The following is a 26,237-nucleotide window of genomic DNA, read 5'->3' as shown; positions in this document are numbered from 1 at the left end:
TGTTTATGCAGATAGCTCTGTAGATATTTCCATTTTCAGGCAGATAGCGGTTTAGATATTTCCATGGTCAAACAGATAGCGGTGTAGATATTTCCATGTTCATACAGATAGCGGTGTAGATATATCCATGTTTATACAGATAGCGGTGAAGATGTATGCATGTTTCCACAGATAGCGGTATAGATATTTCCATGTTCATACAGATAGCGGTGTAGATATTTCCATGTTCATCCTGATGGCTGTGTAGATATATCCATGTTCATACAGATAGCGGTGTAGATATTTCCATGTTCATAGAGATAGTGCTGTAGATATTTCCATGTTCATACAGATAGCAGTGCAGCTATTTCCATGTTCATACAGATAGCGGTGTAGATATTTCCATGTTCGTACAGATAGAGGTGTAGATATTTCCATGTTCATACAGATAGCGGTGCTTATATTTCCATGTTTATACAGGTAGCGGTGTGGATATTTCCATGTTTATACAGATAGCGGTGTAGATATTTCCATGTTTATACAGATAGTGGTGTAGATATTTCCAAGTTTATACAGATAGCGGTATAGATATCTCCAACTAAATACAGATGGCGGTGTAGATATTTATATGTTCATACAGATGGCGGTGCAGATATTTCCATGTTCATACAGATGGCGGTGTAGATATTTCCATGTTCATCCAGATGGCTGTGTAGATATATCCATGTTCATACAGATGGCGGTGAAGATATTTCCATGTTCATACAGATAGCGGTGTAGATATTTCCATGTTCACACAGATATTGGTGTAGATATTTCCATGTTCATACAGATAGCGGTGTAGCTATTTCCATGTTCATGCAGATAGCGGTGTAGATATTTCCATGTTCATCCAGATGGCTGTGTAGATATACCCATGTTCATACAGATGGCGGTGAAGATATTTCCATGTTCATACAGATAGCGGTGTAGATATTTCCATGTTTATACAGATAGTGGTGTAGATATTTCCATGTTCATACAGATAGCGGTGTAGCTATTTCCATGTTCATACAGATAGCGGTGCAGATATTTCCATGTTCATCCAGATGGCTGTGTAGACATATCCATGTTCATACAGATTGCGGTGAAGATAATTACATGTTCATACAGATAGCGGGGTAGATATTTCCATGTTCATACAGATAGTGGTGTAGTTATTCCCATGTTCATACCAATAGAGGGGCGGATATTTCCATGTTCATACAGATAGCGGTGCTGATATTTCCATCTTTATAAAGGTAGCGGTGTAGATATTTCCATGTTCATACAGACAGCGGTGTAGATATTTCCATGTTTATACAGATAGCGGTGTAGATATCTCCATCTTAATACAGATGGCGGTGTAGATATTTATATGTTCATACAGATGGCCGTGCAGATTTTTCCATGTTCATACAGATGGCGGTGTAGATATTTCCATGTTCATACAGATAGCGGTGTAGATATTTCCATGTGTAAAGGGATGGCGGTGTAGATATTTCCATGTATATGCAGATAGCTGTGTAGATATTTCCATTTTCATGCAGATAGCGGTTTAGATATTTCCATGTTCAAACAGATAGTGGTGTAGATATTTCCATGTTCATACAGATAGCGGTGCAGATATTTCCATGTTTATACAGATAGCGGTGAAGATTTATGCATGTTTACACAGATAGCGTTTTAGATATTACCATGTTCAAACAGATAGCGGTGTAGATATTTCCATGTTCATACAGATAGCGGTGCTGATATTTCCATGTTTATACAGGTAGCGGTGTGGATATTTCCATGTTTATACAGATAGCGGTGTAGATATTTCCATTTTTATACAGATGGCGGTGTAGATATTTCCAAGTTTATTCAGATAGCGGTGTAGGTAACTCCATCTTAATACAGATGGCAGTGTAGATATTTATATGTTCATACAGATGGCGGTGCAGATATTTCCATGTTCATAGAGATGGCGGTGTATCTATTTCCATGTTCATACAGGTAGCGGTGTAGCTATTTCCATGTTCATACAGATAGCGGTGTAGATATTTCCATGTTCATCCATATGGCTGTGTAGATATATCCATGTTCATACAGATGGCGGTGATGATATTTCCATGTTCATACAGATAGCGGTGTAGTTATTTCCATGTGTAAAGAGGTAGCTGTGTAGATATTTCCATGTATATGCAGATAGCTGTGTAGATATTTCCATTTTCATGCAGATAGGGGTGAATATATTTCCCTGTTCAAACAGTTAGCGGTGTAGATATTTCCATGTTCATAAAGATAGCGGTGTAGATATTTCCATGTTTATACAGATAGCGGTGAAGATGTATGCATGTTTACACAGATAGCGTTGTAGATATTTCCATGTTCATCCAGATGGCTGTGTAGATATATCCATGTTCATACAGATAGCGGTGTAGATATTTCCAAGTTCATACAGATAGCGGTGCAGATATTTCCATGTTCATAGAGATAGTGCTGTAGATATTTCCATGTTCATACAGATAGCGGTGTAGCTATTTCCATGTTCGTACAGATAGCGGTGTAGATATTTCCATGTTCAGATAGCGGTGTAGTTATTTCCATGTTCATACAGATAGCGGTGCTTATATTTCCATGTTTATACAGGTAGCGGTGTAGATATTTCCATGTTTATACAGATAGCGGTGTAGATATTTCCATGTTTATACAGATAGCGGTGCAGGTATTTCCATGTCCATCCAGATGGATGTGTAGATATATCCATGTTCATACAGATGGCGGTGAAGATAATTCCATGTTCATACAGATAGCGGTGTAGATATTTCCATGTTCATACAGATGGCGGTGTAGATATTTCCATGTTCATACCGATAGCGGTGTAGTTATTTCCATGTGTGAAGAGATAGCTGTGTAGATATTTCCATGTATATGCAGATAACTGTGTAGATATTGCCATTTTCAGGCAGATAGCGGTTTAGATATTTCCATGTTCAAACAGATAGCGGTGTATGTATTTCCATGTTCATACAGATAGCGGTATAGATATTTCCATGTTCATACAGATAGTGGTGTAGCTATTTCCATGTTCATGCAGATAGCGGTGTAGATATTTCCATGTTCATCCATATGGCTGTGTAGATATATCCATGTTCATACAGATGGCGGTGAAGATATTTCCATGTTCATACAGATAGCGGTGTAGATATTTCCATGTTCATACAGATAGCGGTGTAGATATTTCCATGTTCATACAGATAGTGGTGTAGATATTTCCATGTTCATACAGATGGCGGTGTAGATATTTCCATGTTCATACAGAGAGCGATGTAGTTATTTCCATGTGCAAAGAGATAGATGTGTAGATATTTCCATGTATATGCAGATAGCTGTGTAGATATTTCCATTTTCATGCAGATAGCGGTTTAGATATTTCCATGTTCAAACAGATAGCGGTGTAGATATTTCCATGTTCATACAGATAGCGGTGTAGATATTTCCATGTTTATACAGATAGCGGTGAAGATGTATGCATGTTTACACTGATAGCAGTGTAGATATTTCCATGTTCATACAGATAGCGGTGTAGATATTTCCATGTTCATCCAGATGGCTGTGTAGATATATCCATGTTCATAGAGATAGCGGTGTAGATATTTCCATGTTCATACAGATAGCGGTGTAGATATTTCCATGTTCATACAGATAGCGGTGTAGCTATTTCCATGTTCATACAGATAGCGGTGTAGATATTTCCATGTTCGTACAGATAGCGGTGTAGATATTTCCATGTTCATACAGATAGCGGTGCTGATATTTCCATGTTTATACAGGTAGCGGTGCAGATATTTCCCTGTTTATACAGATAGCGGTATAGATATTTCCATGTTTATACAGATAGTTGTGTAGATATTTCCAGGTTTATACAGATAGCGGTGTAGATATCTCCATCTTAATACAGATGGTGGTGTAGTTATTTATATGTTCATACAGATGGCGGTGCAGATATTTCCATGTTCATACAGATGGCTGTGTAGATATTTGCATGTTCATCCAGATGGCTGTGTAGAGATATCCATGTTCATACAGATGACGGTGAAGATATTTCCATGTTCATACAGATAGCGGTGTAGATATTTCCATGTTCATACAGATAGTGGTGTAGATATTTCCATGTTCATACAGATAGCGGTGTAGCTATTTCCATGTTCATACAGATAGCGATGTAGATATTTCCGTGTTCATCCAGATGGCTGTGTAGCTATTTCCATGTTCATACAGATAGCGGTGCTGATATTTCCATGTTTATACTGGTAGTGGTGTAGATATTTCCATTTTTATACAGAAACCGGTGTAGATATTTCCATGTTTATACAGATAGCGGTGTAGATATTTCCATGTTTATACAGAAACCGGTGTAGATATCTCCATCTTAATTCAGATGGCGGTGTAGATATTTATATGTTCATACAGATGGCGGTGCAGATATTTACATGTTAATACAGATGGCGGTGTAGATATTTCCATGTTTAAAGAGATAGCAGTGTAGTTATTTCCATGTGTAAAGAGATAGCTTTGTAGATATTTCCATGTATATGCAGATAGCTGTGTAGATATTTCCATTTTCATGCAGATAGCGGTGAAGATGTATGCATGTTTACACAGATAGCGGTGTAGATATTTCCATGTTCTTACAGATAACAGTGTAGATATTTCCATGTTTAGAGAGATACCGGTGTAGATATTTCGATGTTGATAGAGATAGCGATGAAGTAATTTCCATGTTTGTACGGATAGCGGTGTAGATATTTCCTTGTATATAAAGATAGCGGTGTAGATATTTCCATGTTTATGCAGATGGCAGTGTAGAAATTTCCATCTTTATACAGATAGAGGTGAAGGTATTTCCATGTTCATACAGAAAGCAGTGTAGATATTTCCATGTTTTTACAGATATCGGTGTAGGTATTCCCATGTTTATACAGACGGCGGTGTAGATATTTGCATCTTTAAAGAGATCGCGGTGTAGATATTTCCATGCTCATACGGATGATGGTTTAGATATTTCCCTGTTTATAGAGGTGGCAGTGTAGATATTTCCATATTTATAGACATGGCGTTGTAGATATTTCCTTGTTTAAACAGATAGCAGTGTAGATATTTCCATGTTTATAGAGATAGTGGTGTAGATATTTCCGTGTTCATACAGATGGCGGTGTACATATTTCCATGTTCATACAGATGGCAGTGTAGATATTTCCATCTTTATAGAGATAGCGGTTTAGATTCTTACAATTTTATACCGATGGCGCTGTAGATATTTTCATATTCATACACATAGCGGTGTAGTTATTTCCATGTTTATACAGATGGCAGTGTAGATATTTCCTTCTTTATACAGATAGCGGTGTAGACATTTCCATGTTATAGAGATAGCGATGTAGATATTTCCATGTTTATACAGATAGGGATGTACATATTACCATGTTCTTACAGATAGCGGTGTAGATATTTCCATATTTATGCAGATGGCGGTGTAGACATTTCCATGTTTATAGAGATGGCGTTGAAGATATTTCCTTGTTTATACAGAGAGCTGTTTAGATATTTCAAAGTCATAGAAGTAGCGTTTTAGATATTTCCATGTTTATACAGATATCGGTGTAGATATTTCCAAGTTTATACTGATAGAGGTGTAGCTATTTCCATGTTTGTACAGATAGCACTGTAGATATTTCCATGTTTATTCAGATAGCGGTGTAGATATTTCCATGTTTATACAGATAGCGGTGTAGCTATTTCCATGTTTGTACAGATAGCACTGTAGATATTTCCATGTTTATTCAGATAGCGGTGTAGATATTTCCATGTTTATTCAGATAGAGGAGTAGATGTTTCCTTGTTTATACAGATAGTGGGGTAGATAATTCCATGTCCATACAGATAGCGGTGTAGATAATTCCATCTTTATACAGATGGCTGTGTAGATATTTCCATGTTCATACAGATAGCGGTGTAGATATTTCCATCTTTATACACATGGCGGTGTAGATATTTCCAAGTTCATAAGATGGCAGTCTATGTATTTCAATCTTTATAGAGATGGCAGTGTAGATATTTCCATGATTATAGAGATAGTGGTGTATATATTTCCATCTTTTTAGAGATAGCGTTGTAGGTATTTCCCTGTTTCACAGATAAGTGTAGATATTTCCATGTTTATACAGAGAGTGGTGTAGATATTTCCGTGTTCATACAGATAGCGGTGTAGATATTTCATGTTCATACAGATAGCGGTGTAGATATTTCCATGTTCATACAGATGTCGGTGTAGATATTTCCATGTTCATACAGATGGCGGTGTAGATATTTCCATGTTCATACAGATGGCGTGAAGATATTTCAGTGTTCATACAGATGGCTGTGTAGATATTTCCATGTTCATACCGATGGTGGTGTAGATATTTCCATGTTCATACTGATGGCGCTGTAGCTATTTCCATGTTTATACAGATGGCAGTGTAGGTATTTCCATGTTTATAGATTTAGTGGTGTAGATATTTCCATGTTTATAGAGTTAGTGGTGTAGATATTTGCATGTTTATACAGATAGCGGTGAAGATATTTCCGTGTTCATACAGATGGCTGTGTAGATATTTCCATGTTTATAGAGATAGTGGTGTAGATATTTCCACATTTATACCGATTGCGGTGTAGATATTTCCATGTTTAAAGAGATGGCGGTGTATATATTTCCGTGTTTATACAGATAGCTGTGAAGGAATTTCCATGTTTATACAGATAGCAGTGTGGATATTTCCATGTTTATACAGATAGCGGTGTTGATATTTCCATGTTTATACAGATGGCAGTGTAGATAATTCCATGTTTATAGATATAGCGGTGTACATATTTCCATGTTTATAGAGATAGCGGCGTAGATATTTCCATGTTTTTGCTGATAGCGGTGTAGATATTTCCATGTTTATACAGAGAGCACTGTAGATATTTAGATGTTTATAGAGATAGCGGTGTAGATATTTCCCTGTTTTACAGATAGCAATGTAGATATTTCCATGTTTATTCAGATAGCGGTGCAGATATTTCCATGTTTATAGAGATAGCAGTGTAGTTATTTCCAAGTTTATACAGATAACGGTGTAAATATTTCCATGTTTATACAGATAGCAGTGTAGATATTTCTGTGTTTATACAGATAGCGGAGTAGGTATTTCCATGTTTACCCAGATAGCGGCGTAGACATTTCCATGTTTACACAGATAGAATTGTAAATATATCCATGTTTATAGAGATGGCCGTGTAGACATTTCCATGTTTATACAGATAGTGGTTAAGATTTTTCCATGTTTTACAGATAGCGGTGTAGATATATCCATCTTTATGTGGTTGGCGGTGTAGATATTTCCATGTTTATACAGATGGCGTTGTAGATATTTCCATGTTTATAGAGATGGCGATCTAGATATTTCCATGTTTACAGAGATAGCAGTGTACTTATTTATATGTTTATAGAAATAACGGTGTGGATACTTCCATGTTTATACAGATAATGTTGTAGAGATTTCCATGTTTATACAGATCGCTTGGTAGATATTTCCATGTTTATCCACATAGCGGTGTAAATATTTTCATGTTTATACAGATAGCGGTGTAGATATTTCCATGTTTATACAGATAGCGCTGTAGATATTTCCATCTTTATACAGATGGCGTTGTAGATATTTCCATGTTTGTACAGAAGGCCGTGTAGATATTTCCATGCTTATACAGAAGCAGGGTAGATATTTCCATGTTTTTAGAGATGAAGGTCTAGATATTTCCATGTTTATACAGATAGCGGTGTAGTTATTTCCATGTTTATTGAGATAACATTGTAGATATTTCCATGTTTATACAGATAGCGGGGTAGATATTTCCATGTTCAAATGGAAAGCGGTGTAGATATTTCCATGATCATACAGATAGCAGTGTAGATATTTCCATGTTCATACAGATAGCGGTGTAGGTGTAGATTTTTCCATTTTCATACAGATGGCAGTACAGATATTTCCAGGTTCATACAGATGGCGGTGAAGATATTTCCATGTTGATACAGAAGGCGGTGTATATATTTCCATGTTGATACAGATGGCGGTGTAGATAATTCCATGTTCTTACAGATGGCGGTGTAGATATTTACATGTTTATACAGAGAGCAGTGTAGTCATTTCCAAGTTTTTACCAATGGCGGTGTAGATATTTCCATGTTTATAGAGATAGCAGTCTAGTTATTTCCATGTTTAAACAGATAACAGTGTAGATATTTCCATATTTATGCAGATAGAGGTGTAGATACTTCTGTGTTCCTACAGATAACATTGTAGATATTTCCATGATCATAAAGATGGCGGTGTAGATAATTCCATTTTGATACAGATGGCGGTGTAGATATTTCTATGTTTATACAGATGACGGTGTAGATATTTCCATGTTTATACAGATGGCGGTGTAGTTATTTCCATGTTTATAGAGATAGCGGTGTAGATATTTCCATGTTTACACAGATAGCGGTGTAGATATTTCCATGTTCATACAGATAGCGGTGTAGATATTTCCATGTTTATTCAGATAGCGGTGTAGATATTTCCATGTTTATATAGATAGCGGTGAAGATATTTCCCTGTTTTACAGATAGCAGTGTAGATATTTCCATGTTCATACAGATAGAGGTGTAGATTTTTCCATGCTCCTACAGATGTCGGTGAAGATATTTCCATGTTGATACAGATGGCGGTGTATATATTTCTATGTTGATACAGATGGCGGTGTAGATAATTCCACCTTCTTACAGATGACTGTGTAGTTATTTCCATGTTCATGCAGATTGCGGTGTAGATATTTCCATGTTTATACAGATAGCGGTGTATATATTTAAATGTTCAAACAGATAGCGGTGTAGATATTTCCATGTTTACAGAGATGGCGGTGTAGATATTTCCTTCTTTATAGAGATAGTGTTGTAGATATTTCTATGTTTATACAGATAGCGGAGTAGATATTGCCATGCTTGTACAGATAGCGGTGTAGATAGTTCCATGTTTATACAGATGGCAGTGTGGATATTTCCATGTTTATAGATATAGCGGGGTAGATATTTCAGTGTTTATAGAGATAGCGGTGTAGATATTTCCATGTTTTTACAGATAGCGGTGCAGATATTTCCATGTTTACACAGATAGCAGTGAAGATATTTACAAGTTTATACAGATAGCGGTGTAGATATTTCCATGTTTATACAGATAGCGGTGTAGATATTTCCATGTTTATACAGATAGCGTTATAGATATTTCCATGTTTGTAGAGATAGCAGGGTATTTATTTCCATGTTTATACAGATATCGGTGTAGATATTTCCATGTTTATACAGATAGCAGTGCAGATATTTCTGTGTTTATACAGATAGCCGTGTAGATATTTCCATCATCATTCAGCTGGCGGTGTAGATATTTGCAAGCTGATACAGATGGCGGTGTAGATATTTCCAAGTTTATAGAGATGGCGTACAGATATTTCCATGTTCTCACCGATGGCGGTGTAGATATTTCCATGTTTATAGAGATGGCGGTGTAGATATTTCCATGTTTATACACTTATCGCTGTAGATATTTCCTAGTTTATTCAGATAGCAGTGTTGATATTTCCATGTTTATACAAATAGCGGTGTAGATATTTCCATGTTTATATAGACAGCGGTGTATATATTTACATGTTTATACAGATAGCGGTGAAGATATTTCCATGTTTATACAGACAGCGCTGTAGATATTTCCATGCTTATACAGAGAGCATTGTAGATATTTCCATGTTTATAGAGATAGCGGTGTAGATATTTCCCTGTTTTACAGATAGCAGAGTAGATATTTCCATGTTTATACAGATAGCAGTGTAGACATTTCCATGTTTATACCGATAGCGGTGTAGATATTTCTGTGTTTATACATATAACGGTGTATATATTTCCATGATCATACAGATGGCGGTGTGGATATTTCCATTTTGATAGAGACTGGGTGTAGATATTTTCATGTTTATACAGATGACGGTGTAGATATTTACATGTTTATAGACATGGCGGTGTAGATATTTCCATGTTTTTACACATAGCAGTGTCGATATTTCCATGTTTATGGAGATATCGGTGTAGGTATTTCCATGTTTATAGAGAGAGCGTTGTAGATATTTCCATGTTTATACAGATAGCGGTGTAGATATTTCCCTGTTTTACAGATAGCAGTGCAGATATTTCCATGTTTATACAGATAGCGGTGTAGATATTTCCATGTACATACAGATAGCGGTGTAGATATTCCCATGTTTATTCAGATGGCAATGTAGATATTTACATGTTTATAGGGATGGCGGTGTAGATATTTCCTTGTATTGACAAATAGCTGTGTAGATATTTCCATTTTTATACAGATAGCGCTGAAGATATTTCCATGATTATACAGATAGTGGTGTAGATATTTCCATGTATATACAGATAGCCGTGTAGATATTTCCATGTTTATACAGATAGCGGTGTAGATATTTCCATGTTTATGGAGATGGCATTATAGTTATTTACTTGTTTATACAGATGGTGGTGTCGATATTTCCATGTTCATACAGATAGCGGTGTAGATATTTCCATATTTATACACATGGCGGTGTAGATATTTCCATGTGCATACAGATGCCGGTGTAGATATTTCAATGTTTATAGAGATGACGTTGTAGATATTTCCATGTTTATACAGATGGCGGTGTAGATATTTCCATGTTTATACTCATAGCGGTGTAGATATTTCCATGTTTATACACATAGCGGTATAGATATTTCTATGTTTACAGAGATATTGGTGTAGATATTTCCATGTTTATAGAGATAGTCGTGCAGATATTTCCATGTTTATAGATATAGCGGTGTCGATAATTCCCCGTTTCACAGACAGCAGTGTAGATATTGCCATGTTTATTCAGATAGCGGTGTAGATATATCCATGTTTATAGAGATAGCGGTGTAATTATTTCCATGTTTATAGAGATGGCGGTGGAGATATTTCCATGTTTATAGAGATGGCGGTGTAGATATTTCCATGTTTATACAGATGGCGGTGTAGATATTTCCATGTTTATACAGATAGCGGTGCAGGTATTTCCATGCTTATACATATAGCGGTGTAGATATTTCCATGTTCATACAGATAGCGTTGTAAATATTTCCATGTTTATACAGATAGCGGTGTAGATATTTCCATGTTTATAGAGATAGCGTTTTATATTTTTCCATGTTTATACATATAGCGGTATAGATATTTCCATGTTTAAACAGATGGCGGTGTAGATATTTCCATGTTTATACAGGTGGCGGTGTAGTTATTTCCATATTCATACAGATGGCGTTGTAGATATTTCAATGTTTATAGAGATGGCGGTGTAGATATTTCCATGTTTATACAGATGGCGGTGTAGGTATTTCCATGTTTATACAGATAGCGGTGTAGGTATTTCCATGCTTATACAGATAGCGGTGTAGATATTTCCATGTTCATACAGATAGCGTTGTAAATATTTCCATGTTTATACAGATAGCGGTGTAGATATTTCCATGTTTATAGAGATAGCGTTTTAGATATTTCCATGTTTATACATATAGCGGTATAGATATTTCCATGTTTAAACAGATGGCGGTGTAGATATTTCCATGTTTATACAGGTGGCGGTGTAGTTATTTCCATATTCATACAGATGGCGTTGTAGATATTTCAATGTTTATAGAGATGGTGGTGTAGATATTTCCATGTTTATACAGATGGCGGTGTAGGTATTTCCATGTTTATACAGATAGCGGTGTAGGTATTTCCATGCTTATACAGATAGCGGTGTAGATATTTCCATGTTTATAGAGATAGGGGTATAGATATTTCCATGTTGATGCACATAGCGGTGTAGATATTTCCAAGTTTATAGAGATGGCGGCTTGGATATTTCCATGTTTATATATGTGGCGGTGTATATATTTCCATGTTTATGCAGATGGCGATGTAGATATTTCCATGTTTATACAGATGGCGCTGTAGATATTTCCATGTTTATACAGATGGCGGTGTAGATACTTCCATATTTATACAGATGGCACTGTAGATATTTTCATGTTCATACAGATAGCGGTGTAGATATTTCCATGTTCATACAGATAGCGGTGTAGATATTTCCATGTTGATCCAGATGGCTGTGTAGATATATCCATGTTCATACAGATAGGGGTGTAGATATTTCCATGTTCATACAGATAGTGCTGTAGATATTTCCATGTTCATACAGATAGCGGTGCAGCTATTTCCATGTTCATACAGATAGCGGTATAGATATTTCCATGTTCGTACAGATAGCGGTGTAGATATTTCCATGTTCATACAGATAGCGCTGCTGATATTTCCATGTTTATACAGGTAGTGGTGCAGATATTTCCATGTTTATACAGATAGCGGTGTAGATATTTCCAGGTTTATACAGATAGCGGTGTAGACATCTCCATCTTAATACAGATGGTGGTGTAGTTATTTATATGTTCATACAGATTGCGGTGCAGATATTTCCATGTTCATACAGATGGCGGGGTAGATATTTGCATGTTCATACAGATGGCGGTATAGCTATTTCCATGTTCATGGAGATAGCGTTGTAGATATTTCCATGTTAATCCAGATGGCTGAGTAGAGATATCCATGTTCATACAGATGGCGGTGAAGATATTTCCATGTTCAGATAGCGGTGTAGATATTTCCATGTTCATACAGATAGTGGTGTAGATATTACCATTTTCATACAGATAGGGGGGCTGATATTTCCATGTTCATACAGATAGCGGTGCTGATATTTCCATGTTTATACAGGTAGCGGTGTAGATATTTCCAGGTTTATACAGATAGCGGTGTAGACATTTCCATGTTTATACAGATAGCGGTGTAGATATTTCCATGTTCATACGGATAGCGGTATAGATATCTCTATCTTAATACAGATGGCGGTGTAGATATTTATATGTTCATACAGATGGCCATGCAGATATTTCCATGTTCATACAGATGGCGGTGTAGATATTTCCATGTTCATACAGAGAGCGATGTAGTTATTTCCATGTGCAAAGAGATAGCTGTGTAGATATTTCCATGTATATGCAGATAGCTGTGTAGATATTTCCATTTTCATGCAGATAGCGGTTTAGATATTTCCATGTTCAAACAGATAGCGGTGTAGATATTTCCATGTTCATACAGATAGCTTTGTAGATATATCCATGTTTATACAGAGAGCGGCGAAGATGTATGCATGTTTACACAGATAGCGGTGTAGATATTTCCATGTTTATACAGATAGCAGTGTAGATATTTCCATGTTCATCCAGATGGCTGTGTAGATATATCCATGTTCATACAGATAGCGGTGTAGATATTTCCATGTTCATACAGATAGTCCTGAAGATGTTTCCATGTCCATACACATAGCGGTGCAGCTATTTCCATGTTCATACAGATAGCGGTGTAGATATTTCCATGTTCGTACAGATAGCGGTGTAGATATTTCCATGTTTATAGAGATAGCGGTGAAGATATTTCCAAGTTTATACAGATAGCGGTGTAGATATCTCCATCTTAATACAGATTGCGGTGTAGATATTTATATGTTCATACAGATGGCGGTGCAGATATTTCCATGTTCATACAGATGGCGGTGTTGATATTTCCATGTTTATAGAGATAGTGGTGTAGTTATTTCCATGTGTAAAGAGATAGCTTTGTAGATATTTCCATGTATATGCAGATAGCTGTGTAGATATTTCCATTTTCATGCAGATAGCGGTGTAGATATTTCCATCTTCAAACAGATAGCGGTGTAGGTATTTCCATGTTCATACAGATAGTGGTGTAGATATTTCCATGTTCATACAGATAGCGGTGTAGCTATTTCCATGTTCATACAGATAGCGGTGTAGATTTTTCCATGTTCATGCAGATGGCTGTGTAGATATATCCATGTTCATACAGATGGCGGTGAAGATATTTCCATTTTCATACAGGTAGCGGTGTAGATATTTCCATGTTCATACAGATAGTGGTGTAGATATTTCCATGTTCATACAGACAGCGGTGCTGATATTTCCATGTTTATACAGGTAGCGGTGTAGATATTTCCAAGTTTATACAGATAGCGGTGTAGACATTTCCATGTTTATACAGATAGCGGTGTAGATATTTTCATGTTTATACAGATAGCGGTGTAGATATCTCCATCTTAATACAGATGGCGGTTTAGATATTTATATGTTCAAACAGATGGCCGTGCAGATATTTCCATGTTCATACAGATGGCGGTGTAGATATTTCCATGTTCATTCATATGGCAGTGTAGATAAATCCATGTTCATACAGATGGCGGTTAAGATAATTCCATGTTCATACAGATAGCGGTGTAGATATTTCCATGTTCATGCAGATAGTGGTGTAGATATTTCCATGTTCATACAGATAGAGTTGCTGATATTTCCATGTTCATACAGTTAGCGGTGCTGATATTTCCATGTTTATACAGGTAGCGGTGTAGATATTTCCATGTTTATGCAGATAGCGGTGTAGATATTTCCATGTTTATACAGATAGCGGTGTAGATATCTCCATCTTAACAGATGGCAGTGTAGATATTTATATGTTCATACAGATGGCCGTGCAGATATTTCCATGTTCATACAGATGGCGGTGTAGATATTTCCATGTTCATACAGATAGCTTTGTAGTTATTTCCATGTGCAAAGAGATAGCTATGTAGATATTTCCATGTGTAGGCAGATAGCTGCGTAGATATTTCCATTTTAATGCAGATAGCGGTTTAGATATTTCCATGTTCAAACAGATAGCGGTGTAGATATTTCCATATTCATCCAGATGGCTGTGTAGATATATCCATGTTCATACAGATAGCGGTGTAGATATTTCCATGTTCATACAGATAGTGGTGTAGATATTTCCATGTTCATACAGATAGCGGTGTATCTATTTCCATGTTCATACAGATAGCGGTGTAGATATTTCCATGTTCGTACAGATAGCGGTGCTGATATTTCCATGTTTATACAGTCAGCGATGTGGATATTTCCATGTTTATACAGATAGCGGTGTGGATATTTCCATGTTTATGCAGATAGCGGTGTAGATATTTCCAGGTTTATTCAGATAGCGGTGTACATATCTCCATCTTAATAGGGATGGCGTGGTAGATATTTATATGTTCATACAGATGGCGGTGCAGATATTTCCATGTTCATACAGATGGCGATGAAGATATTTCCATGTTCATACAGATAGCGGTTTAGATATTTCCATGTTCAAACAGATAGCGGTGTAGATATATCCATGTTTATACAGATTGCGGTGAAGATGTATGCATGTTTACACAGATAGCGGTGTAGATATTTCCATGTTCATACAGATAGAGGGGGTGATATTTCCATGTTCATACAGATAGCGGTGCTGATATTTCCATGTTTATACAGGTAGCGGTGTAGATATTTCCAAGTTTATACAGATAGCGGTGTAGACATTTCCATGTTTATACAGATAGCGGTGTAGATATTTCCATGTTTATACAGATAGCGTTGTAGATATCTCCATCTTAATACAGATGGCGGTGTAGATATTTATATGTTCGTACAGAAGGCCGTGCAGATATTTCCATGTTCATACAGATGGCGGTGTAGATATTTCCATGTTCATACCGATAGCGGTGTAGTTATTTCCATGTGTAAAGAGAGAGCTGTGTAGATATTTCCATGTATATGCAGATAGCTGTGTAGATATTTCCATTTTCATGCAGATAGCGGTTTAGATATTTTCATGTTCAAACAGATAGCGGTGTAGATATATCCATGTTTATACAGATTGCGGTGAAGATGTATGCATGTTTACACAGATAGCGGTGTAGATATTTCCATGTTCATACAGATAGCGGTGTAGATATTTCCATGTTGATCCAGATGGCTGTGTAGATATTTCCATGTTCATACAGATAGGGGTGTAGATATTTCCATGTTCATACAGATAGTGCTGTAGATATTTCCATGTTCATACAGATAGCGGTGCAGCTATTTCCATGTTCATACAGATAGCGGTGTAGATATTTCCATGTTCGTACAGATAGCGGTGTAAATATTTCCATGTTCATACAGATAGCGGTGCTGATATTTCCATGTCTATACAGGTAGCGGTGCAGATATTTCCATGTTTATACAGATAGCGGTTTAGATATTTCCATGTTTATACAGATAGCGGTGTAGATATTTCCAGGTTTATACAGATAGCGGTGTAGACATCTCCATCTTAATACAGATGGCGGTGTAGTTATTTATATGTTCATACGGATTGCGGTGCAGATATTTCCATGTTCATACAGATGGCGGTGTAGATATTTGTATGTTCATACAGATAGCGGTATAGCTATTTCCATGTTCATGGAGATAGCGTTGTAGATATTTCCATGTTATTCCAGATGGCTGTGTAGAGATATCCATGTTCAGACAGATGGCGGTGAAGATATTTCCATGTTCAGATAGCGGTGTAGATATTTCCATGTTCATACAGATAGTGGTGTAGATATTTCCATGTTCATACAGATAGTGGTGTAGATATTTCCATGTTCATACAAATAGCGGTGCTGATATTTCCATGTTTATACAGGTAGCGGTGTAGATATTTCCAGGTTTATACAGATAGCGGTGTAGACATTTCCATGTTTATACAGATAGCGGTGTAGATATTTCCATGTTTATACAGATAGCGGTATAGATATCTCTATCTTAATACAGATGGCGGTGTAGATATTTATATGTTCATACAGATGGCCATGCAGATATTTCCATGTTCATACAGATGGCGGTGTAGATATTTCCATGTTCATACAGAGAGCGATGTAGTCATTTCCATGTGCAAAGAGATAGCTGTGTAGATATTTCCATATATATGCAGATAGCTGTGTAGATATTTCCATTTTCATGCAGATAGCGGTTTAGATATTTCCATGTTCAAACAGATAGCGGTGTAGATATTTCCATGTTCATACAGATAGCTTTGTAGATATATCCATGTTTATACAGATAGCGGCGAAGATGTATGCATGTTTACACAGATAGCGGTGTAGATATTTCCATGTTTATACAGATAGCAGTGTAGATATTTCCATGTTCATCCAGATGGCTGTGTAGATATATCCATGTTCATACAGATAGCGGTGTAGATATTTCCATGTTCATACAGATAGTGCTGAAGATGTTTCCATGTCCATACAGATAGCGGTGCAGCTATTTCCATGTTCATACAGATAGCGGTGTAGATATTTCCATGTTCGTACAGATAGCGGTGTAGATATTTCCATGTTTATAGAGATAGCGGTGAAGATATTTCCAAGTTTATACAGATAGCGGTGTAGATATCTCCATCTTAATACAGATTGCGGTGTAGATATTTATATGTTCATACAGATGGCGGTGCAGATATTTCCATGTTCATACAGATGGCGGTGTTGATATTTCCATGTTTATAGAGATAGTGGTGTAGTTATTTCCATGTGTAAAGAGATAGCTTTGTAGATATTTGCATGTATATGCAGATAGCTGTGTCGATATTTCCATGTTCAAACAGATAGCGGTGTAGATATTTCCATGTTCATACAGATAGCTTTGTAGTTATATCCATGTTTATACAGATAGCGGCGAAGATGTATGCATGTTTACACAGATAGCGGTGTAGATATTTCCATGTTTATACTGATAGCAGTGTAGATATTTCCATGTTCATCCAGATGGCTGTGTAGATATATCCATGTTCATACAGATAGCGGTGTAGATATTTCCATGTTCATACAGATAGTGCTGAAGATGTTTCCATGTCCATGCAGATAGCGGTGCAGCTATTTCCATGTTCATACAGAAAGCGGTGTAGATATTTCCATGTTCGTACAGATAGCGGTGTAGATATTTCCATGTTCATACAGATAGCAGTGCTTATATTTCCATGTTTATACAGATAGCGGTGTAGATATTTTCATGTTTATACAGATAGCGGTGTAGATATTTCCATGTTTATAGAGATAGCGGTGAAGATATTTCCAAGTTTATACAGATAGCGGTGTAGATATCTCCATCTTAATACAGATTGCGGTGTAGATATTTATATGTTCATACAGATGGCGGTGCAGATATTTCCATGTTCATACAGGTGGCGGTGTTGATATTTCCATGTTTATAGAGATAGTGGTGTAGTTATTTCCATGTGTAAAGAGATAGCTTTGTAGATATTTCCATGTATATGCAGATAGCTGTGTAGATATTTCCATTTTCATGCAGATAGCGGTGTAGATATTTCCATGTTCAAACAGATAGCGGTGTAGGTATTTCCATGTTCATACAGATAGTGGTGTAGATATTTCCATGTTCATACAGATAGCGGTGTAGCTATTTCCATGTTCATACAGATAGCGGTGTAGATTTTTCCATGTTCATCCAGATGGCTGTGTAGATATATCCATGTTCATACAGATGGCGGTGAAGATATTTCCATTTTCATACAGGTAGCGGTGTAGATATTTCCATGTTCATACGGATAGTGGTGTAGATATTTCCATGTTCATACAGATATAGGGGCTGATATTTCCATGTTCATACAGACAGCGGTGCTGATATTTCCATGTTTATACACGTAGCGGTGTAGATATTTCCAAGTTTATACAGATAGCGGTGTAGACATTTCCATGTTTATACAGATAGCGGTGTAGATATTTTCATGTTTATACAGATAGCGGTGTAGATATCTCCATCTTAATACAGATGGCGGTTTAGATATTTATATGTTCAAACAGATGGCCGTGCAGATATTTCCATGTTCATACAGATGGCGGTGTAGATATTTCCATGTTCATTCATATGGCAGTGTAGATAAATCCATGTTCATACAGATGGCGGTGAAGATATTTCCATGTTCATACAGAGAGCGGTGTAGATATTTCCATGTTCATACGGATAGCGGTGTAGATATTTCCATGTTCATACAGATAGTGGTGTAGATATTTCCATGTTCATACAGATGGCGGTGTAGATATTTCCATGTTCATACAGATAGCGGTGTAGTTATTTCCATGTGTGAAGAAATAGCTGTGTAGATATTTCCATGTATATGCAGATAGCTGTGAAGATTTTTCCATTTTCATGCAGACAGCGGTGTAGCTATTTCCATGTTCATACAGATAGCGGTGTAGATATTTCCATGTTCAAACAGATAGCGGTGTAGACATTTCCATGTTCATACAGATAGCGGTGCTTATATTACCATGTTTATACAGGTAGCGGTGTAGATATTTCCATGTTTATACAGATAGCGGTGTAGATATTTCCATGTTTATAGAGATAGCGGTGTAGATATTTCCATGTTCATCCAGATGGCTGTGTAGATATATCCATGTTCATACAGATGGCGGTTAAGATAATTCCATGTTCATACAGATAGCGGTGTAGATATTTCCATGTTCATGCAGATAGTGGTGTAGATATTTCCATGTTCATACAGATAGAGTTGCTGATATTTCCATGTTCATACAGTTAGCGGTGCTGATATTTCCATGTTTATACAGGTAGCGGTGTAGATATTTCCATGTTTATACAGATAGCGGTGTAGATATTTCCATGTTTATACACATAGCGGTGTAGATATCTCCATCTTAATACAGATGGCAGTGTAGATATTTATATGTTCATACAGATGGCCGTGCAGATATTTCCATGTTCATACAGATGGCGGTGTAGATATTTCCATGTTCATACAGATAGCTTTGTAGTTATTTCCATGTGCAAAGAGATAGCTATGTAGATATTTCCATGTGTATGCAGATAGCTGCGTAGATATTTCCATTTTAATGCAGATAGCGGTTTAGATATTTCCATGTTCAAACAGATAGCGGTGTAGATATTTCCATATTCATCCAGATGGCTGTGTAGATATATCCATGTTCATACAGATAGCGGTGTAGATATTTCCATGTTCATACAGATAGTGGTGTAGATATTTCCATGTTCATACAGATAGCGGTGTATCTATTTCCATGTTCATACAGATAGCGGTGTAGATATTTCCATGTTCGTACAGATAGCGGTGCTGATATTTCCATGTTTATACAGTCAGCGATGTGGATATTTCAATGTTTATACAGATAGCGGTGTGGATATTTCCATGTTTATGCAGATAGCGGTGCAGATATTTCCAGGTTTATTCAGATAGCGGTGTACATATCTCCATCTTAATAGGGATGGCGTGGTAGATATTTATATGTTCATACAGATGGCGGTGCAGATATTTCCATGTTCATACAGATGGCGATGAAGATATTTCCATGTTCATACAGATAGCGGTTTAGATATTTCCATGTTCAAACAGATAGCAGTGTAGATATATCCATGTTTATACAGATTGCGGTGAAGATGTATGCATGTTTACACAGATAGCGGTGTAGATATTTCCATGTTCATACAGATAGAGGGGGTGATATTTCCATGCTCATACAGATAGCGGTGCTGATATTTCCATGTTTATACAGGTAGCGGTGTAGATATTTCCAAGTTTATACAGATAGCGGTGTAGACATTTCCATGTTTATACAGATAGCGTTGTAGATATTTCCATGTTTATACAGATAGCGTTGTAGATATCTCCATCTTAATACAGATGGCGGTGTAGATATTTATATGTTCATACAGAAGGCCGTGCAGATATTTCCATGTTCATACAGATGGCGGTGTAGATATTTCCATGTTCATACCGATAGCGGTGTAGTTATTTCCATGTGTAAAGAGATAGCTGTGTAGATATTTCCATGTATATGCAGATAGCTGTGTAGATATTTCCATTTTCATGCAGATAGCGGTTTAGATATTTTCATGTTCAAACAGATAGCGGTGTAGATATATCCATGTTTATACAGATTGCGGTGAAGATGTATGCATGTTTACACAGATAGCGGTGTAGATATTACCATGTTCATACAGATAGCGGTGTAGATATTTCCATGTTGATCCAGATGGCTGTGTAGATATTTCCATGTTCATACAGATAGGGGTGTAGATATTTCCATGTTCATACAGATAGTGCTGTAGATATTTCCATGTTCATACAGATAGCGGTGCAGCTATTTCCATGTTCATACAGATAGCGGTGTAGATATTTCCATGTTCGTACAGATAGCAGTGTAAATATTTCCATGTTCATACAGATAGCGGTGCTGATATTTCCATGTTTATACAGGTAGCGGTGCAGATATTTCCATGTTTATACAGATAGCGGTTTAGATATTTCCATGTTTATACAGATAGCGGTGTAGATATTTCCAGGTTTATACAGATAGCGGTGTAGACATCTCCATCTTAATACAGATGGCGGTGTAGTTATTTATATGTTCATACGGATTGCGGTGCAGATATTTCCATGTTCATAGAGATGGCGGTGTAGATATTTGTATGTTCATACAGATAGCGGTATAGCTATTTCCATGTTCATGGAGATAGCGTTGTAGATATTTCCATGTTATTCCAGATGGCTGTGTAGAGATATCCATGTTCATACAGATGGCGGTGAAGATATTTCCATGTTCAGATAGCGGTGTAGATATTTCCATGTTCATACAGATAGTGGTGTAGATATTTCCATGTTCATACAGATAGGGGGGCTGATATTTCCATGTTCATACAGATAGCGGTGCGGATATTTCCATGTTTATACACGTAGCGGTGTAGATATTTCCAGGTTTATACAGATAGCGGTGTAGACATTTCCATGTTTATACAGATAGCGGTGTAGATATTTCCATGTTTATACAGATAGCAGTATAGATATCTCTATCTTAATACAGATGGCGGTGTAGATATTTATATGTTCATACAGATGGCCATGCAGATATTTGCATGTTCATACAGATGGCGGTGTAGATATATCCATGTTCATACTGATAGCGGTGTAGTTATTTCCATGTGTAAAGAGATAGCTGTGTAGATATTTCCATGTATATGCAGATAGCTGTGTAGATATTTCCATTTTCATGCAGATAGCGGTTTAGATATTTCCATGTTCAAACAGATAGCGGTGTAGATATTTCCATGTTCATACAGATAGCTTTGTAGATATATCCATGTTTATACAGATAGTGGCGAAGATGTATGCATGTTTAAACAGATAGCGGTGTAGATATTTCCATGTTTATACAGATAGCGGTGTAGATATTTCCATGTTCATCCAGATGGCTGTGCAGATATATCCATGTTCATACAGATAGCGGTGTAGATATTTCCATGTTCATACAGATAGTGCTGTAGATATTTCCATGTTCATACAGATAGCGGTGCAGCTATTTCCATGTTCATACAGATAGCGGTGTAGATATTTCCATGTTCGTACAGATAGCAGTGTAGATATTTCCATGTTCATACAGATAGCGGTGCTTATATTTCCATGTTTATACAGATAGTGGTGTAGATATTTCCATGTTTATACAGATAGCGGTGTAGATATTTCCATGTTGATAGAGATAGCGGTGTAGATATTTCCAAGTTTATACAGATAGCGGTGTAGATATCTCCATCTTAATACAGATGGCGGTGTAGATATTTATATGTTCATACTTATGGCGGTGCAGATATTTCCATGTTCATACAGATGGCGGTTTTGATATTTCCATGTTTATAGAGATAGTGGTGTAGTTATTTCCATGTGTAAAGAGATAGCTGTGAAGATATTTCCATGTTCATCCAGATGGCTGTGTAGATACATCCATGTTCATACAGATAGCGTTGTAGATATTTCCAAGTTCATACAGATAGCGGTGCAGATATTTCCATGTTCATCCAGATGGCTGTGTCGATATATCCATGTTCATACCGATGGCGGTGAAGTTATTTCCATGTTCATACAGATAGCGGTGTAGATATTTCCATGTTCATACAGATAGCGGTGTAGATATTTCCATGTTCATACAGATAGCGGAGTATGTATTTCCATGTTCATACAGATAGCGATGTAGATATTTCCATGTTCATCCAGATGGCTGTGTAGAGATTTCCATGTTCATACAGATAGCGGTGTAGATATTTCCATGTTCCTACAGATTGCGGTGCTGATATTTCCGTGTTTATACAGGTAGCGGTGTTGCTATTTCCATGTTTATACAGATAGCAGTGTAGACATTTCCGTGTTTATACCGATAGTGGTTTAGATATTTCTGTGTTTATACATATAACGGTGTAGATATCTCCATCTTAATACAGATGGCGGTGTAGATATTTATATGTTCATACAGATGGCGGTGCAGATATTTCCATGTTCATACAGATGGCGGTGTAGATATTACCATGTTTATAGAGATAGCGGTGTAGTTATTTCCATGTGTAAAGAGATAGCTGTGTAGATATTTCCATGTATATGCAGATAGCTGTGTAGATATTTCCATTTTCATGCAGATAGCGGTGTAGATATTTCCATGTTCAAACAGATAGCGGTGTAGTTATTTCCATGTTCATGCAGATAGCAGTGTAGATATTTCCATGTTTATAAAGATAGCGGTGAAGATGAATGCATGTTTACACAGATAGCGGTGTAGATATTTCCATGATCATACAGATGGCGGTGTGGATATTTCCATTTTGATACAGACTGGGTGTAGATATTTTCATGTTTATACAGATGACGGTGTAGATATTTACATGTTTATAGACATGGCGGTGTAGATATTTCCATGTTTTTACATATAGCAGTGTCGATATTTCCATGTTTATGGAGATATCGGTGTTGGTATTTCCATGTTTATAGAGAGAGCGTTGTAAATATTTCCATGTTTATACAGATAGCGGTGTAGATATTTCCCTGTTTTACAGATAGCAGTGTAGATATTTCCATGTTTATACAGATAGCGGTGTAGATATTTCCATGTACATACAGATAGCGGTGTAGATATTCCCATGTTTATTCAGATGGCAATGTAGATATATACATGTTTATGGGGATGGCGGTGTAGATATTTCCTTGTATTGACAGATAGCTGTGTAGATATTTCCATTTTTATACAGATAGCGCTGAAGATATTTCCATGATTATACAGACAGTGGTGTAGATATTTCCATGTTTATACAGATAGCGGTGTAGATATTTCCATGTTTATACAGATAGCGGTGTAGATATTTCCATGTTTATGGAGATGGCATTATAGTTATTTACTTGTTTATACAGATGGTGGTGTCGATATTTCCATGTTCATACAGATAGCGGTGTAGATATTTCCATATTTATACACATGGTGGTGTAGATATTTCCATGTGCATACAGATGCCGGTGTAGATATTTCAATGTTTATAGAGATGACGGTGTAGATATTTCCATGTTTATACAGATGGCGGTGTAGATATTTCCATGTTTATACCCATAGCTTTGTAGATATTTCCATGTTTATACACATAGCGGTATAGATATTTCTATGGTTACAGAGATATTGGTGTGGATATTTCCATGTTTATAGAGATAGTCGTGTAGATATTTCCATGTTTATAGATATAGCGGTGTCGATAATTCCCTGTTTCGCAGACAGCAGTGTAGATATTGCCATGTTTATTCAGATAGCGGTGTAGATATATCCATGTTTATAGAGATAGCGTTGTAATTATTTCCATGTTTATAGAGATGGCGGTGGAGATATTTCCATGTTTATAGAGATGGCGGTGTAGATAATTCAATGTTTATACAGATGGCAGTGTAGTTATTTCCATGTTTATACAGATAGCGGTGTAGGTATTTCCATGCTTATACAGATAGCGATGTAGATATTTCCATGTTCATACAGATAGCGTTGTAAATATTTCCACGTTTATACAGATAGCGGTGTAGATATTTCCATGTTTATAGAGATAGCGTATTAGATATTTCCATGTTTATACATATAGCGGTATAGATATTTCCATGTTTAAACAGATGGCGGTGTTTATATTTCCATGTTTATACAGGTGGCGGTGTAGTTATGTCCATATTCATACAGATGGCGTTGTAGATATTTCAATGTTTATAGAGATGGCGGTGTAGATATTTCCATGTTTATACAGATGGCGGTGTAGGTATTTCCACGTTTATACAGATAGCGGTGTAGGTATTTCCATGCTTCTACAGATAGCGGTGTAGATATTTCCATGTTCATACAGATAGCGTTGTAAATATTTCCATGTTTATACAGATAGCCGTGTAGATATTTCCATGTTTATACAGATAGAGGTGTAGATATCTCCATCTTAATACAGATGGCCGTGCAGATATTTCCATGTTCATACAGATGGCGGTGTAGATATTTCCATGTTCATACAGATAGCGGTGTAGTTATTTCCAGGTGCAAAGAGATAGCTGTGTAGATATTTCCATGTATATGCAGATAGCAGTGTAGATATTTCCATTTTCATGCAGATAGCGGTTTAGATATTTCCATGTTCAAACAGATAGCGGTGTAGATATTTCCATGTTCATACAGATAGCGGTGTAGGTATTTCCATGTTTATACAGATAGCGGTGAAGATGTATGCATGTTTACACAGATAGCGGTGTAGATACTTCCATGTTCATACAGATAGCGGTGTAGATATTTCCATGTTCATCCAGATGGCTGTGTAGATATATCCATGTTCATAGAGATAGCGGTGTAGATATTTCCATGTTCATACAGATAGTGTTGTAGATATTTCCATGTTCATACAGATAGCGGTATAGATATTTCCATGTTCATACAGATAGCGGTGTATGTATTTCCATGTTCATACAGATAGCGGTGTAGATATATCCATGTTCATAGAGATAGCGGTGCTTATATTTCCATGTTTATACAGATAGTGTTGTAGATATTTCCATGTTCATACAGATAGTGTTGTAGATATTTCCATGTTCATACAGATAGCGGTATAGATATTTCCATGTTTACACAGATAGCGGTGTAGATATTTCCATGTTCATCCAGATGGCTGTTTAGATATATCCATGTTCATACAGATGGCGGTGAAGATAATTCCATGATTATACAGATAGCGGTGTAGATATTTCCATGTTCATCCCGATGGCTGTGTAGATATATCCATGTTCATACAGATGGCAGTGTAGATATTT

This window comes from Gorilla gorilla, chromosome 9 (assembly GCF_029281585.2).
Source record: "Gorilla gorilla gorilla isolate KB3781 chromosome 9, NHGRI_mGorGor1-v2.1_pri, whole genome shotgun sequence".
NCBI classification, from domain to species: Eukaryota; Metazoa; Chordata; class Mammalia; order Primates; family Hominidae; genus Gorilla; species Gorilla gorilla.
Note: the sequence above shows the minus strand (reverse complement) of the source record.